This window comes from Mastomys coucha, unplaced genomic scaffold (assembly GCF_008632895.1).
Source record: "Mastomys coucha isolate ucsf_1 unplaced genomic scaffold, UCSF_Mcou_1 pScaffold14, whole genome shotgun sequence".
Taxonomy (NCBI): Eukaryota; Metazoa; Chordata; class Mammalia; order Rodentia; family Muridae; genus Mastomys; species Mastomys coucha.
This window is the reverse complement of record NW_022196896.1, coordinates 133848746-133864001: the sequence shown is the minus strand read 5'-3', so window position 1 is coordinate 133864001 and position 15256 is coordinate 133848746. Positions and strand designations below refer to the sequence as shown.

General features: G+C 46.7%; 1 protein-coding gene and 1 long non-coding RNA gene across 30 annotated transcripts in view; one reads left to right on the top strand and one right to left on the bottom strand.

Annotated features, from left to right (window-relative positions):
• Positions 1 to 15256, bottom strand: part of Epb41l3 (erythrocyte membrane protein band 4.1 like 3) — a 222464-nt gene that overhangs the window by 128434 nt on the left and 78774 nt on the right. For 18 of the 29 annotated variants that reach the window (XM_031368656.1, XM_031368668.1, XM_031368669.1 and 15 more), the window contains exon 1: positions 8334 to 8445. The exons of 1 other annotated variant lie outside the window; for it this stretch is intronic. The gene's annotated coding sequence lies outside the window, so the exon portion shown is untranslated. Of the gene's footprint in view, positions 1 to 8333; positions 9020 to 11443; positions 11750 to 15256 lie in introns of those variants that run through there. 10 more of the 29 variants (XM_031368679.1, XM_031368680.1, XM_031368686.1 and 7 more) reach the window with 5 other exon arrangements.
• LOC116088876 lies at positions 6153 to 6996 on the top strand. The gene is made up of 2 exons (XR_004118050.1): positions 6153 to 6196; positions 6671 to 6996. It is a non-coding gene; the product is annotated as an uncharacterized LOC116088876 (long non-coding RNA).

Below are 15256 nucleotides of genomic sequence, written 5' to 3'. Positions count from 1 at the left end.
GGGGGGGGGGAGGCTGGTGAATCTCACTCTCTCCCTCTCCCTCTCCCAGCCTCTAATGGGCAAATGATCATCCTGCTAAGACAAGCCACAGTATGAGAATGTTTGAGCTGAAAGCAGTATCATTTAGGAGGATGCCAGATCGAGACGGCTTGTTTATTTTGTGCTGCTGTTTCTTTAGGCTGAGAGACACTTGAACTTGTCAACTGGAGACGAGATAATTCTAAAGTTGGCCAGGATTCCTCTTGAAGGACAGGGGAAAAGAATCCACTCAGATAAGGAGCCCGAGGAGCTATCTCTGATCAGACCGGTAATACAGGCACTTGACTACACTAATGTGACCAAATAAGACATTTTACAATTCCAGCCAGAAGAGGCCCCAGGCAAGAAAAAAACACCAAACTGAAATCCAACTCCTAAATAGGAGTCTGCAGGAATAACAGGTCTGATGGTAAGCCAATACCATTACTTTCTTTTCCCCACAGCATACTGAGTGTGGAAGGTTTAATTTACTACTGTATGAATATGTTTTATTCTTGACTGCATGGCCTTTCGAGACTCTTCTCCTCAGGGTTAAGGCATTCACAGAGGTGGTTTCCATTTTGGAAATGTGTTGGTCCCTGGAAAAAAGGGAATGGGGGGAAGAGACTGATGCCCAAGGGGGGGGGGGGGGTATCAGCTCACAGGTCTGACGATGCAGCAGCAGCTGAGGGCCAGAGTCTCAGGGAAAGTTCAGCTCCCATGACCAGATCACTACAGCTCCAAAGGCTGTCCGTCTCCTATGGATTCTACTTTGAATTCCAAGGACCAACCTGGGAGTAGATTATGAAGACTTTAAGGGCCCCAGGGTATTGCTCACATTAGCATGTGTATCTTTTGCAGATATGAATACAAGGGAAAACACTAACCACCATGTACCTGCCTCCTTCAGCCCTGGCACTAGAACACCAAATACATCTACATCTACAATGAAAAGTTCTGACCCCATTGAGTTCCATATACAAAGAGCATTGTAAGACCAGAGAATAACTTCAAGACCCAAACAGCTCACTGTGAGGACCCAGCTTAGGGCTCTCAATGCAAACATTTTCTCACTGAGTTTACATGCCAGGCACAGTTTTGATCAGATGATTCTATCTTCTCAGACAAGTATGTCATCATCAGGATCAAGGGCATTAACTCCAGCTGCAGACATAGTAACAGCTTATACTTTCAATTTTTATTTAATTCTCTCTGACCATCTGGCTATCAAATTGTTACCATTCCTATCTAATAGATAATAAAACCAAACCTTTATTCTGCTTTTTTTAAACTTAAATTTTATAGAACTTCCCCGGAGGCAGGTATGCATTACAAGTAGTAGACCAGTAGGCTTTTCATAATGAAACCCAGACACTCTGAGTCAAGGCCAGAGGGCTCTTTGCTCAATCTTTGACTCTCATTTAAACATCAGTACTATTAATTTACTACTTGTTTATAGTGCACTGTCTCCCTAGAGTAAATGCTCGCCCAACAATAGCCAGAAAGCTGGAAGTCGCAGAGTCAAGAGTCACTAAGTCAGTACCACTGAGATATGTCTCAGACCCACCTCTACCAGGGGTCACGGAGACTCTAAGCATAATGGCTGCCCAGACCCAACTCCAGTACCACTAAAGGCTAATTGATGAATGGCCCCTAGAATTTCCTTTTTCATTGCCTCTCCCCCCAGGTAACTCTGTCCCATTTGAAATCCATCGTGTCTTATTCTTTGCAAAGCTGTATTGTCATTAGAAGTCTCGTACTTGACAAAAAAAAAATCTATATTCTGCCAAATAATTATCTTTTAGAATCTGGGAATTTTACACAAAACATTACAAAATTATCTTTGAGAATCATCCTTGGATCAAAATTCCTACTGTTAGTCTCTACGAAAAAGTAGGAATGAAACACTCCACAGTAGCAGAAGTGGTGAAGCATGTACAATACCCTCTCAATGCACACCTCGAGATCCAGTCAGCAGATCACTGGCATTTGATGCACCGCCAGCACCGGCACCCCTTCAGAGCTGGGCAACCTTGTTACGGTGTTGTGGTGAATTGATGACCAGCTCCAGGCCATCCGAGATTTCCATCCGTGGCCTCTAACTCACGGCATTTCCTATATTCATCAAGACAGCTGTTCCCTGTGGGTTTCTACTATCTACATCAAGTATCTTTTTATTTTGTTTTGTTTTGTTTTTTTCCAGATAGGGTTTCTCTGTGTAGCCTTGACTGTCCTGGAACTCACTCTGTAGACCAGGCTGGCCTTGAACTCAGAAATCTGCCTGCAGCCTCTGCCTCCCAAGTGCTAGGATTAAAGGCGTGCACCACCACCGCCCCGGCTTACATCGTGTCTTAAGCCAAACAAATAAGTCTACTCCATTTTCTAAGCTGTATACTTAGCCCACATATAAAGCTACAATCAGGCTGTTCAATGTTCTCTAAAGGCCCACATGTTAAAGCTTTGCTTAGCAGCCTGCACTACTCATGGAAGGTGGTAGAACCTTTAAGATGGGGGCTAGTGAGCAGAAGTTAGGTCGGTCAGGACAGGGCCTTCAAGGGCATAAGCTCTTTTCCATTTCCGCTTCCCTGAGGCGAACAATTTGCCTTCAGCACACCTTCCCGCCACAAGGCTCTGCCTTGCCACAGGCCCAAAGCAACACGTCCAAGCAAGCCTGGACTGAATCTGAAGTTCTGAGCTGGAAGAAACCGTCCCTCCTTACAGGCTGGTCAAGCCAGGGATTCTTCAGCAGTGGTGAGAAGATGACAACCCAGAATATTAAGGTTGGGGGATTAATTCTCTAAGTTTAGTTGTCCCAAACCCTGTATCGCTGTGATGTCAGTAACTCTAGGTACAAACAACCTCAAAGCGGAGAACTCAAGTGTGCTTAGCAGAAACCTCCAGCACCATCGCTATTAGCACCACTTCAAGATCTTAAGAGTATGTATACTGAAGACCTTGTATTCACGAATAGCAGAGCCAATCTCTCTGCAGAACTTGTATGAGATCTGTGCACTGAGGCTTACCTCTGTTATCACTGTATTACTGAGGACAAAGGATGAAAGGGCTCAGAAGTCAAAAAACAACAGAAAGACAGAGAAGCTTAAGTCTTTGTCTTTGGGACCCAAGTCTACACACACGCGCGCGCGCACACACACACACACACACACACACACACACACACACACACACACACACGCGCACGCATACGTGCACATACACACACACACACACACACACACACACACACACACACACACACGCACCGTAAACTACCCCCGGATGTGAATGATTTGACTCTGTGAAGTTTGGTTTAGGATAAGCTTCTAGTCTGCTGTGCTTTGGGCATGACAGGAGGTGGAGGTGCAGGGTTGCTGTCAGGGCACTGAGCACTGAGGAACTCAGCGTTGGAGTGAGCAGGCTAAGATCAGCCCTCTATGAAGAGAGGACATTAAAACTGAAGAAATTGGGAAATATGCAGCGGACGTCTGGTTGTTTTCATTCATTAAAACTAAATGTTCACACATAGCAAAGAAGAATACATATTTATCCTTACAAAGTTTAATTGTTCTTACTGTCATGTGTCAGGGAGAGCCTTCAGATGTGCAGGCTAGAAGTAAATGATGCAAAGTGTAGATAGAAAGAAGCAGAGAGAGGCGGGGCTGGATGACACGACTTCTAACACTCATCATGATCAAGGTAATGATCCTTTTACCAACACTGTGCAGGAGCAAGAGAAGGTATTTATCATCAAAGAAAAGAATGTGAATAAAAATTTGTTTAATAGCTATATAATATTAGCCAGTTCCCTTCCCTTCCTCGTCTCTTTACTCGCTTATAGAACGTCCATGACTTTTACTGTCCAAGGTGTGAGGGTGTACATGTATACATGAAAAATATTCTCTGAAAATTCTGCTCCACAAAGAACATGGGTGCTCAGCAGCACTCAAGGTAGAATTCTGGTGCCATAAGCTATGACGTTACACTACTCACACAGATGAATGTGCAGGCATGAAAACAATATTAACTGATATTTGTCCAAACACTTATGATACACTATGCATCACGTCCAGTGTCTGCGTGTGTGGTAACATTTAACCTTCACATCTTGGAGAGTTAGGAGTTAGGGAAATTTTATACATGAGAGAGAGAGAGACTAAGAATGGAAGGGAAGCCAGGAAGTGATGGCACATACCTTTAATACCAGCACTTGGGAGGCAATTGCAGGCAGATTTCTGAGTTCAAGGCCAGCCTGGTCTACAGAGTGAGTTCCAGGACAGCAAGCACTATGCAGAGAAACCCTGTCTCGAAAAACCAAAAAAAAAAAAAGGAAGGGAACTGACCAACATTGTATAGTTAGAAACACAAGGATGGGAGCTCACACCAGGTGTGTCTTATTTTTAGATGCACTGGCTATAATGCATTTGGGAAGATGCTTGTCAAGGATGTGTCTCCAGACCGACGAGCAGCTTTCAGTGCTGTCAGAGTACATTTTAAAGTGAGCGCTTATTATTTTTAGAAATGAAGATGTTTTCACTAGAAGGATAAATAAAAAGGAAGATTTTCTCATCTTCTGTGTATCTCATTTCTGTCTCTAATGACCCAGAAGTAATAGTTAATCTCCAACTATATGTATACTTGGAGTTAATCGCTAAAATGTCAGTTAGAAGGAAAATTGTTACTCTCACTTTCTGAGAAAAAAAATAAAAGGATTAGTTCAATAAGAAGAAAAAATCTGTTTCTAGATCCTTGGTCTTATGGTTCATCCTACATGGATCACCAGATAAAGGCTTCTTCCGTACTCAAACACTTTCAGTGGCTCCTTACCACACTCCACAGCATAGCGGCTCCTCACTACACTCCACAGCATAGTGGATCCTCACTACACTCCACAGCATAGCGGCTTCTCACTACACTACACAGCTTAGCGGATCCTCACTACACTCCACAGCATAGCGGCTCCTCACTACACTCCACAGCATAGCGGATCCTCACTACACTACACAGCATAGCGGCTCCTCACTACACCACACAGCATAGCGGATCCTCACTACACTCCACAGCATAGCGGCTCCTCACTACACTACACAGCTTAGCGGATCCTCACTACACTCCACAGCAAAGCGGCTCCTCACTACACTCCACAGCATAGCGGATCCTCACTACACTACACAGCAAATCCAAAGCCTTCCACAACCGCTCAGAGGTTCACTTCTCACTACTACTTCCTGGTACAAAGCGTAAATCTCAGTAATCTTAGGCTCCTTGCTTCTGGAATATCTTCACAATGCCTGATCTTAATCAAAGCCTAACTGTCCACCAGGGTCAAAACCCAAAGTCAAAAACAGGACACAAAGGGCAGTCTTCCTGCAAGATGGCACGTCTAAGAAGGGTAGTCACCTGACACACACACACAGAGACACAAGCGTAAACACTCAACAATGTAAGGTGTTAAAAACGCACAGGCTAGGACAAGAGAGATGGTTCTGCATTTAAAGCACTGACAGCTCTTCCAGAGGACCCGGGTTCAATTCCCAACACCTACAAGGCAGCTCACAACCATCCCATTTTAGGGAATCCCACACCCTCTCTGGCTTCCTTGGGCACCAAGCATATATAGGGTTTACAGACATATATGCAGGCAAAACACCATACACAAAAAATAAATGAATGAATGCAGGAAAATTTTTTCATATGTTGCCTATGGTTCAGATCTGGAATAGTCCCCAGAGGTCCATCCTGGAAGCACTGGTCCCCAGGCTGGGGCCTGACTGGAACCTTGAGGAGTAGGGCCCAACTTGAGTGAATTAAGCTGAGGGGCGGTCCTTTTGAAGGTGAACTAGGATCTGTTCTCTTTCCCTTTACTTCCCACAGCCTTGAGGAAGTTACACCATCAGCCCACTGGGACCAAAGGTCAAAAGTCAGGGACTGGACCCTCTAAAACCCGGGGTCAAAATAAACACATCCTCTTTTTAAGCCGACCGTCTCAGGTATTTGTTATACTGGCAGAACCCTACCATAGTTCCTAGGAATGGCAAACCATACTCATATAGATTGTGACATCAGGTATGAGACAGCATGAAGTCACACAGCACTCCTCCAACTGAGCTACGATTGGTGCACTGTATTTTTTAAAACCAGATCTTACATCTTGACTGGTTTAAAGAACTCTGAGACTTCTGTAAGTATTCAGTACATAAAGAAAATGCAAGCAAAACGAAATCATCTAGGTATTTATAAAATTACTACGTACTCAGATCCTACATCTTATCACTGCACAGTCAACCACTGCCTACCCTTTCCTCACGCACGCAAGCCACAGTGCACTCTTCAGAATGTCTGTAAAGCAGCTAGTATCCAGTCTCTGATTTTTAGCACACAGGCCTAACCTATGAGTCAGAGTCAGCATTCTCTCTGCCGCACAACTGACACTGTAAAATAAAACCCAATGTTTGAGACTTTATGTGGGGGAACCTGGTCAAGCTTTATGTGATGAGATTTGGAGCTTGAACTAGAAAAACATACTACTTGAGAATACAGACAATGTATATATGTATAGAAATAATGTATATGTACATCTTATATATGTGCGTCATGTATACATATTGTATATATACACAGGAATAATGTATTGTACGTCTTGTATCACACACAGTTTCCCTCCTTCGGCATCACAGGCAGGACCAGCACCATCTACCATCTCCCAGCACTCAGACGCTTCAGCTTTTGCCCTGCTTCCATCTGCTACCTCCCTTCTGAGTGAGCATCCTCCTACACTGGTTCTCCCTGAGTTGATGGGAAAGGAAACAGTAGACCCACAGTCCTCCCCTTGAAGGCACCATCCTCCTTTGTGCTGAATACTTCTCAGCATGCTGTTCTCGGATACAGCAAACCTGCTGGAACCTGAACAATTTAAGCTACAGCCAGGGAGCAAGGTGGATAGACAGAGGGTCTTTCTATTAAAAATAACTGCTGCATATATGACCAGGTACTTCAGTTATGCACACATTAGCGATGCTTCTCAAGCATTTCTTCTTAAGTAATATGTCATAATTATTTCTTATTTGGTTGCATAAATATCAAATGCGTCAGGAGTTCGAACGGTTTGTTTCAGGGATAAAACCTAGGAAGAATAAATCCCAACTCATGCCATGCACTCCATCTAGTATGATTGGAGAGAAAACAGTAATCACAGGGAAAAAGTTAAAGAATGCACTTATTTTCTAGGCTTAACACAAGGCTACCTCCTTCTCTCTCTGTGTGTGTGTGTGTGTGTGTGTGTGCGCGCGCGCGCGCGCGTGCGCGCATGTGTGCATATGCTTCTGTGAGTGCACATACGTGTGGTTTGTAAGAAAGTCTGTAAGAACAATGTATCAAAACGTCAGCCATCTTAAAATTAAGTTGTCAGCCTTTCTTCCATACTGCAAATTACAAAAGAATTAGGGGTTTGGAGCTAATAGAAGCTTCCAGTCCTGCAGTGTGCAATTTAACCAATCATCGCAAGGTCTAAAACCACAGTACCGAAGACATTTCACCAGTGATCTGCAGGCCTAGCACCTAATTTAGACTTCTCTGCCTCCACTGTCCTCGTGTCTTTTTCTTCCCTGTGCCTCAGAAGTGTGTCCTGGAACAGCCGAACCATTCCATGGGAACCACCCCGACTTCCTACACCACACCGTTCCTCATCCCGTGAAAGCACAGCAGTCCTCCGAGACTCATGCCTGGCGCTTCCCATTTCAACGCTGAGATCACACTAAGTTCACGGTCAAAGCAGTGAATAGACTTTATTGTCTATGACGCACATAGTAGGGCATAGGGCGGTCTGAACCTGAGTGTCCTCTTATCGCCATTAGTGGCTGATTTGGATGGGACGTGTCTCCACACTACAATTCTACACGGATTAAAATGTCAAATCCTAAAATGATACCAGCAAATAAAGCAAAGTTATAATGGAAACTAATGACCTGCCAATCGCGGCAGACAGCGCCTACACCTGGGAAGTCACCAGCTTACCTATTACCCCCAGTTGCCAACAGCAGGCTCATCGAGTCAAAGCACATAACAGCAATGCCAATTCGCAAAGTGGAAAAGACACGAGACATTTTAAAGATGGCCCTAACAATCTAACCCAAAACATTGATGTATGAGATTGCAATAGTACAATAGAGCAAACAGGATGAAGTACGGACTTAACAAATTTAAAAGCCTGACTTGCTGACTCTTTAATTTTTAAATGACCCTTAAAAAAAGAACTCAAAGTATTTTCTTATGGAACAGAAATATTAGAAGATTTTTACTCCTTCACAGCCATACGATACCTTGTAGTGCTGTTCACAGTGAAAGCCTGATTAAAGGCATCTGCAGGCTTCGATGGGACTCTGATGCTTCTGCCTCCCCACCCTGGTTTCCTCTGAGCCATAGTGATGTCACAGCCCCAGCCCAGCGATGATGTCACTGCTCTAGGGCCTGCTTCTGGGGACATAATCCTTTACAGCCAGGACAAATGCAATGGCAGCCGAACCCCTCAAGGGCCCCGGAGTATTCCAACGAGGAATCCCCAGCAAATGAGAACCCAGTGGGCCTTTTGAAGGAAAGGGTTGCTGAAGATTAACCTGATTCACAGGTCTCAGAGGGGAGCAGATCTTCCATCCTAGAGCTCACACTCAAAGGGGAAAACTGTGAGTGGTACTTGAAAAGACTCTGAGGACAGAATTACTAAAGATGACCAGCGTACTCTACTTAAGAAAATTCTCTTCACTATACTTGAATTCTCACCCGAAGAAAATATTTCCCAGGCTACTCTTGGAGTCAACTTTCACTGCCATGTAAATCATAGATTCCCATTTATCAATTGTAAAATGCCCCAGTGTAGGGGAATGCCAGGGTGGGAGGATGGGAGTGGGTAGGTGGGTGGGAGGAGCACCCTCATAGAGGCAGGGGGAAGGGGGGATGAGATGGAGGGTTCTGAAAGGGAGACCTGGAAAGGGGAAAACATTTGAAGTAAATAAAGAAAATCCAATTAAAAAAAAAAAAGTTGGCCACAGGTCCTACAAGCGAAGAAAGCAGTGTTGAACCAATCCCTCCACACTCGTCCCAGTGGCTGGAAAGGACAGCAATGACAGACAGCTCTCTGAGACAGCTCTCTGAGCTCTCTGACAGCTCTGTGACAGGTGGTTGCCTCTCTCCTACCTCAGTGCACCTTGGTGGCTTAGCCATTGGATTTTTTTTAAATAAGGTTTTCTTATGATTTATTTGTGCTTATGTGCATTGATGTTTTGCCTGCATGCATGTCTCTGTGAAGATGTTGGGTCCCCTGGAACTGGAGTTATGGACAGTTGTGAACTGCCATGTGGGTGCTGGGAATTTGGACCAGGGTCTTCTGGACCTTCTGCTCTTAAGCACTGAGTCATCTCTTTCAACCCTGCCACTGGATTTTTAAAAAGCGACACACACACACACACACACACACACACACACACCCCAGATCTAGTCAGAGAAATAAACCTGAATCTTGTATTTCCACAGAAATCAAAGTTGGCCTCCGTCCAAGGACCCGACGGGAACTGGCAAATGCACTCTCTAATCTAAACCATATTTACGCCTAAGGAAATTCTTTAAAAAATTTTAATGTAAATATGTCATTAGGACACTGGCCTTTGACCTTTAGCTGGGACACTGGCCTTTGACCTTTAGCTCTACAGTCCTTGGCCTAAAGGTGTTTACAAGCTACAGCGGCCACTCTTCTGGTCTCCGATAAACCTCTCAGAACACATGCTCTGTTTTTGCAAGAACTTGCTGTGTGCAAGACCAGTTCATGCAGTGGCTTGTGCTTCTAATTATCTAGCCTTTTCTAGACCATTGGAAAATCATGGTGTAAATAATTCAATACTCAGCATTCAGCTTATTCCATCAGTGTTTTGGAAATTAACAAAGGAGAGGCATGCTTCTTCAATTTAGAAATTATTCCCTCTCATAATAACTTTGTTACTCCAAACAAAGGTTTAGAAGTTGATGCCACAATGACCATGCAATTCAAAGACAACAGTAAAAGCTCCATGCTGAGTCAAGATAGGGATCATCCAATCCCCTCTCATCTGCAGGTTCACTCCTTCAAAGCCCCACTTAATAATGGTGCTGCACTCATGGCCTCCGGATAGACGTGGAGTTTCATCAGTTTTGATTCGTGGAGGCTTTAAAAGGCAGCGTAAGGTGCAAAAAGAAATTTCTTTTTAGCACCGGGTATGATGAGTCCTTTACTTGGTTAAGTTATGCTACCAAGAGTAACCCCAGAACATCAGACCGCCCCACAGATCCCCAAACGGGCCCCTGAAAACCACAGCCAAGGATGTCTGCAAGTGCAATTCCATAAAGTAATGTAAAAAAGCTGAAACGCCAACTTAAACACGTAATGGAAGCATTGCGTTATTAGCAGGATTGGCTGGCCCTCTCAGGACTGCCCAGCCTCCATGCTTAATTAATACCACATGTTCCCTTTATCATTCGATTTGTTCTGTAGCACTCTTCCCAACTTGAACCCTGGTCTGCAAAGACGGGAAGGTGAATTTTCCCCGACCCCCAAGAAAACTTCAGATCAGTAAATCTAAAAGGAGAAAGAAAGGGCAAGAATGCTCTCACCAGAAGGACCACACTTAGAATCTGCGAGGTAACCACACCCACCGCATTGCAGAAGCTGTGAACTTGGCACCCGGTGCAGGGGGTAGGGGGAAGGGGAAGAAGTAGGGCGCGATTAGAGAGGAACCGGAAAAAGCAAGCCCCCCCTGGTGCAGGAGCCTGGGCGCACCAGCCACAACTAGCAGGGACCAGAGTCCTGCGGCCCCCAGCCTCCCCGCCCCCACCCCTCCGGCGACCCGCAGTCCCGAGGGCGCCAGGTGAGCCGCGCCCGCCCGGGTGCTCGGGTCTGCAGGCCGGGGCGCGTTCCCGCCCTGCGCAGGGAGCCGTCCCAGGGGCGCGCGGCCGGCAGGTGCCCAGGCCCGGAGCAACCTGGCTGGCACGCCACCGGCCCGGGGACGCTGCCCACTCCGGGAAGGAGGCAAGTTACGTAAAAGCGGCTGGCCCCGCCGCGGAGCCGGGATGCTCCAAGCCCCGCCGCGCCCGCCCCGGGCACGGACGCAGCAGCCGCAGCCTCGGGCGCACGGCCCCTCCCGCGCACAGCCCAGGGCCTGGCGCCGCAGTGTCTCCCCCCCAAAGCCCCGCACACTCCGAACATGGCGACCCTACCCGGGGCTCCGCGCCGATGGCTGGAGAGGGGCACGGGGCCCGGTCGCCCCCGGGGGCCGGAGCTCGGAGAGAGGCCCCCAGGGCGGAGGCCGAGCTCGGCGGGCGCAGCGCACCGGGGCCCCCGAGCCCCTGCGCGCCTTGGGAGCGATCCCCACTCGGAGCCCCCGGCCGCCAAGGGCAGAAAAGTTACCTGGGGGCGGCGGGAAGGCCAGGCGCGCCGCGGCGTGGGGACCAGGCTGGCGCTGGCGTCCTGCTCGGCGGTGCGCAGGAGACTCCGCGCGGGAGGAAGCCGCAGCTCAGGGCTCCCCCGCCCCCCTTTGCAGGAGGCACCGAGGCTCCGCGGAGCTGCAGCGGGGCCCACGCCCAGACTCCGAGAGAGGGGGGCCAACCTCGTCCCGGCTTCCCTCCCGTGCGGGGGAGGGGGCCGCCGCAGTTCTTCAGGACACCTAGGTTGAGCAGTCTCTAAAACCTAGCTTTGGGGACCGCGACCGAGCCAGCTGCCAACAGCAGTAGCCTTTGCATTTACACTTGGATTACTGCAGGGCCTCTGGGTGTCCCCTCCTCTCCCTTTAGAGATCCCCGCGGAGAGTGGAGGGAGGCTTCTTTTTTTTTTTTTAACCTTCGGGTGAGTTCAACCCCCTGACTCCAACCCTCCCGTTTTGAAATTAGGAGTGTCTTAACACAGGTTCAGTACTCCGGATATTTAAGTTCACAGAGAAGACCCGAGTTAATTAGAGTGATAACTAGGTTTTGTGTCTGCCTGCAGCTCCCTCCTTCCTGGGATCTACAAAGCTTAAGCTGGAATCTCCAGAGAGAGAGGCAGACACACATCCTGACCTGCTTAGTTCTCTGGTCATCTCACACTCTCTGGGGCTCAAGCCACCCTGGCATGTTTCTTTAAGACTTCTGAGGCCTTTCTCAAATCACCTAGTCACTGGCCTGAAGCTGAAACTCATTAAAGGAAGGAAAGAGATTAACAAACTATTGAATTTACTAATGGATGGCACAGATATGATGCAAAGTAAATGTCTCCAGCAGGCATGAGTGGTGGCTTACTCGGTGAGCCTGAGGAATAGGGAGGCTTGGCCTGGGTGTCTAGAATATCCACAATGTCAGTAGGGGGGACATCCAATTGCCTTGGCTCAGTGACTTGGATACCTCCTATGGAAGAGAAGGCTAGGAAATTATGTTACTGGTCTGCTATGGAGTTTAAGGACTGTGTTTTGTAGATGTGCAGCTCTGGGAATTAAAATTTTGAGTGGGGTAGTCTGACTTAAGTTATTCTTGGGGGGAGAAAAATCTATGGCACTGCATAGACTGGAAAGTAGATAGGTAGATTCCAGGCTGCAGAGGGGAGGAGCCTGTGGTCCAGATCCAAGAGCCAGAGGTATAAAGGACCCAGAGTTCTTTACATCTAACATGTAGTGGTTCAAATATCTAATGTGAGGGCCACCTATGTTAGTTTTGAGACATGTACATGTCATATGTACACATCCATAGCTCTGATTCATAAATCCAAGAATGGAGGCAGGAGTTCACAGACACACACACACACACAAACACACACTCATGTACAACAAAGGCCCCTTCTCTGAAAGTGGACTCGAACAAGCCATATCGTTCACAACAAACACAAACTAACTTAGCAGTATCATTTGAGACCCAGATGGCTCTGAGCCTTTCATTCATTTTGATGCAATGTTTTTGTGATTTTAAAAAAAGTTGAATGCAGACTGTTCTCTCCATGACTCATGAATCCGCGTGGATAAATCAGCGGTGGCGTATGGATGACTACTCTCCAGGGAGGGAAAAAAAGCAGAATGCTAAGTATTCTGTTTGAAAAGTTAGGAATACCTAGCTAATTATCTTAACATTCTGCAAGTTCAAGGACTGCATTAAGAGCTACAGATGAAGCTCAGTTGGTAGAGACCTTGCCTAGTATGCAGGGAACCCTGGGATTGATCCCCAGCGCTGCACAAACTTGGTGTGGCAGTGTATGCTGGGTCCCTAATCTCGGCACTCAGCTGGGTAGAGGCAGGAAGATCAGAAGTTCAAGTCTTCCTCTGCTACACAGCAAATTCTAGGCTAGCTTGTCCCACAGGAGACACCATCCTGTCCTCCATACCTCTCCCCATACAAACACAAAAGAACTGGAGTAAAACCTGGATCCTTACCTAGTTGAAATGTGAAGCTGGGACACAATTGTTCTAATTCCCTTTGGGCACTACCAAGACTATCAGCAACTTCTTTTATGTATCCAACACAGATACGGAAAGAAAAGGAAATGCCAGACAGGCAGCTCACAAGCTGAGCATTGCTCTCAGTAATTTCCTTGCTTGTGCTGAACTGAACAGTCTCCTCGGGTCTCCTCCAGTCTCCTCTGGTCTCCTCCAGTCTCCTCTGGTCTCCTCCTGCTATCTTGCAGGAGCCCTTGGTAGCCATCTCTGTCTCCCCACAGTGCGTCACAGGGGGCATTGCAAGTCAGAACCCATATGTTTGCTAAATGAATGAATAGATGTTGAATATTAGCCTGTGCTGCTTCTTTCCATTGAGGATTCAGACTCCTTGTGTAGGAAACAGCGGGATATTTTCAAAGCTCCTTATGCTTCCACATTCTAGGATTCTCTAAAGTTCAAAAGGCCCGGTGGACTGAGGAGCTAGCTGCTTAGTGCTTGCCTTGTAAGCGTGAGGACCCGTTTGATCACTCAAAACCCACCTAAGAGATTCAGTCCTGGTACCAGAGTCTGGTAATATCAGCACTTTGAAGACGGAGACAGGGCTTGAAGGAGAAACAGCTAGAGTAATGGATGACTTCCAGGCCTACCAAAGACCCGATCTCAGAAGATGAGGTAGATAAGACACCTAAGGAACAACACTTAAAGTTGACCTCTGACCTCCACAAGCACACACACATGCATATATTCACCTACAAATAACATATCACACCTTAATACCGACTGGGTAAAAGTAATATATTAATAGCCCATCTATCAATCATTGGAAAATAAAATATAGAACTCTTCCATATAGAGAGGAGAGGGAGAAATAGTGGAAAGTAAAGCTTGAGTAAAGTGATACTGTGGATCAGTCTCAGCTGCATGCGCTTGACTTCTTCCCAATCCCTTTCACTATTGCAGAGAAGGCAACAGAGACCTCAGGGGAGCCCTCGCTTCTCTAATGCAGAAACTGCCTCTCCAACAAGTTGCAGAAAAGTCGTTTTGTAGTCTATTTCTAACAGATTTATAGCAAAGCTACCAGGTAAAAGCCTTTCACATTGCCCCAGAGCTAGTGGCCATTTTACAGCAGAATTCAGGTATGTATAGACTATATTTCATGGGATGTTATGCAAATGCAAATGACCGCAAAATTCGGGGAAAGATTCCGTCTCTGCGGCTTAGGTATCAGGACAGCCATTCTGCGCTCCTCCTACACACTCGGGCTTGCTCTCCAACACTTACATTCTGTCTATGCTTCCCATAATTGCTTTACTGCACATACTATGCATCACTGAAGGCCAACAACCAGGCAGGAATTCAATCCATGGTGTGACCTTAGGAATGCAGCTTATCTCAGATACAAAATGAAGAGGCAGGATTTCCCCATGAAGCTCCATCCAAATGCAAGCAGCAGTCTAAGGCCGATTCCTTGGTACTCACAGCCCTCGACCACCTGAACAACAGCAGTGATTGCTCGCACTTCATAACCAAGGCCGGGCAAACAGAATTCTCAGGTTGCCTTGGCAGCAACATTTGCCAGCTTCATGAACAAGATACCAGAAGAAATGATGGAAATCTGACTGTTGATCCTACCTGATGATCTTCCAAACACGAAGAGGAAGGAAGGCTGGAGTTGGAGCAAGCCCCGGACGTGCTGCTTGATTAGGCAAACACACCATTTGTTCTCGTTTGTTCAATTTAAGCTGCAGGCTTAGTAACATGTTAATGGCCTTTGAAGGAACCAGTCCAGGCCTGCTATACCCTTAGAGGAATGCCTGGCACCCGAA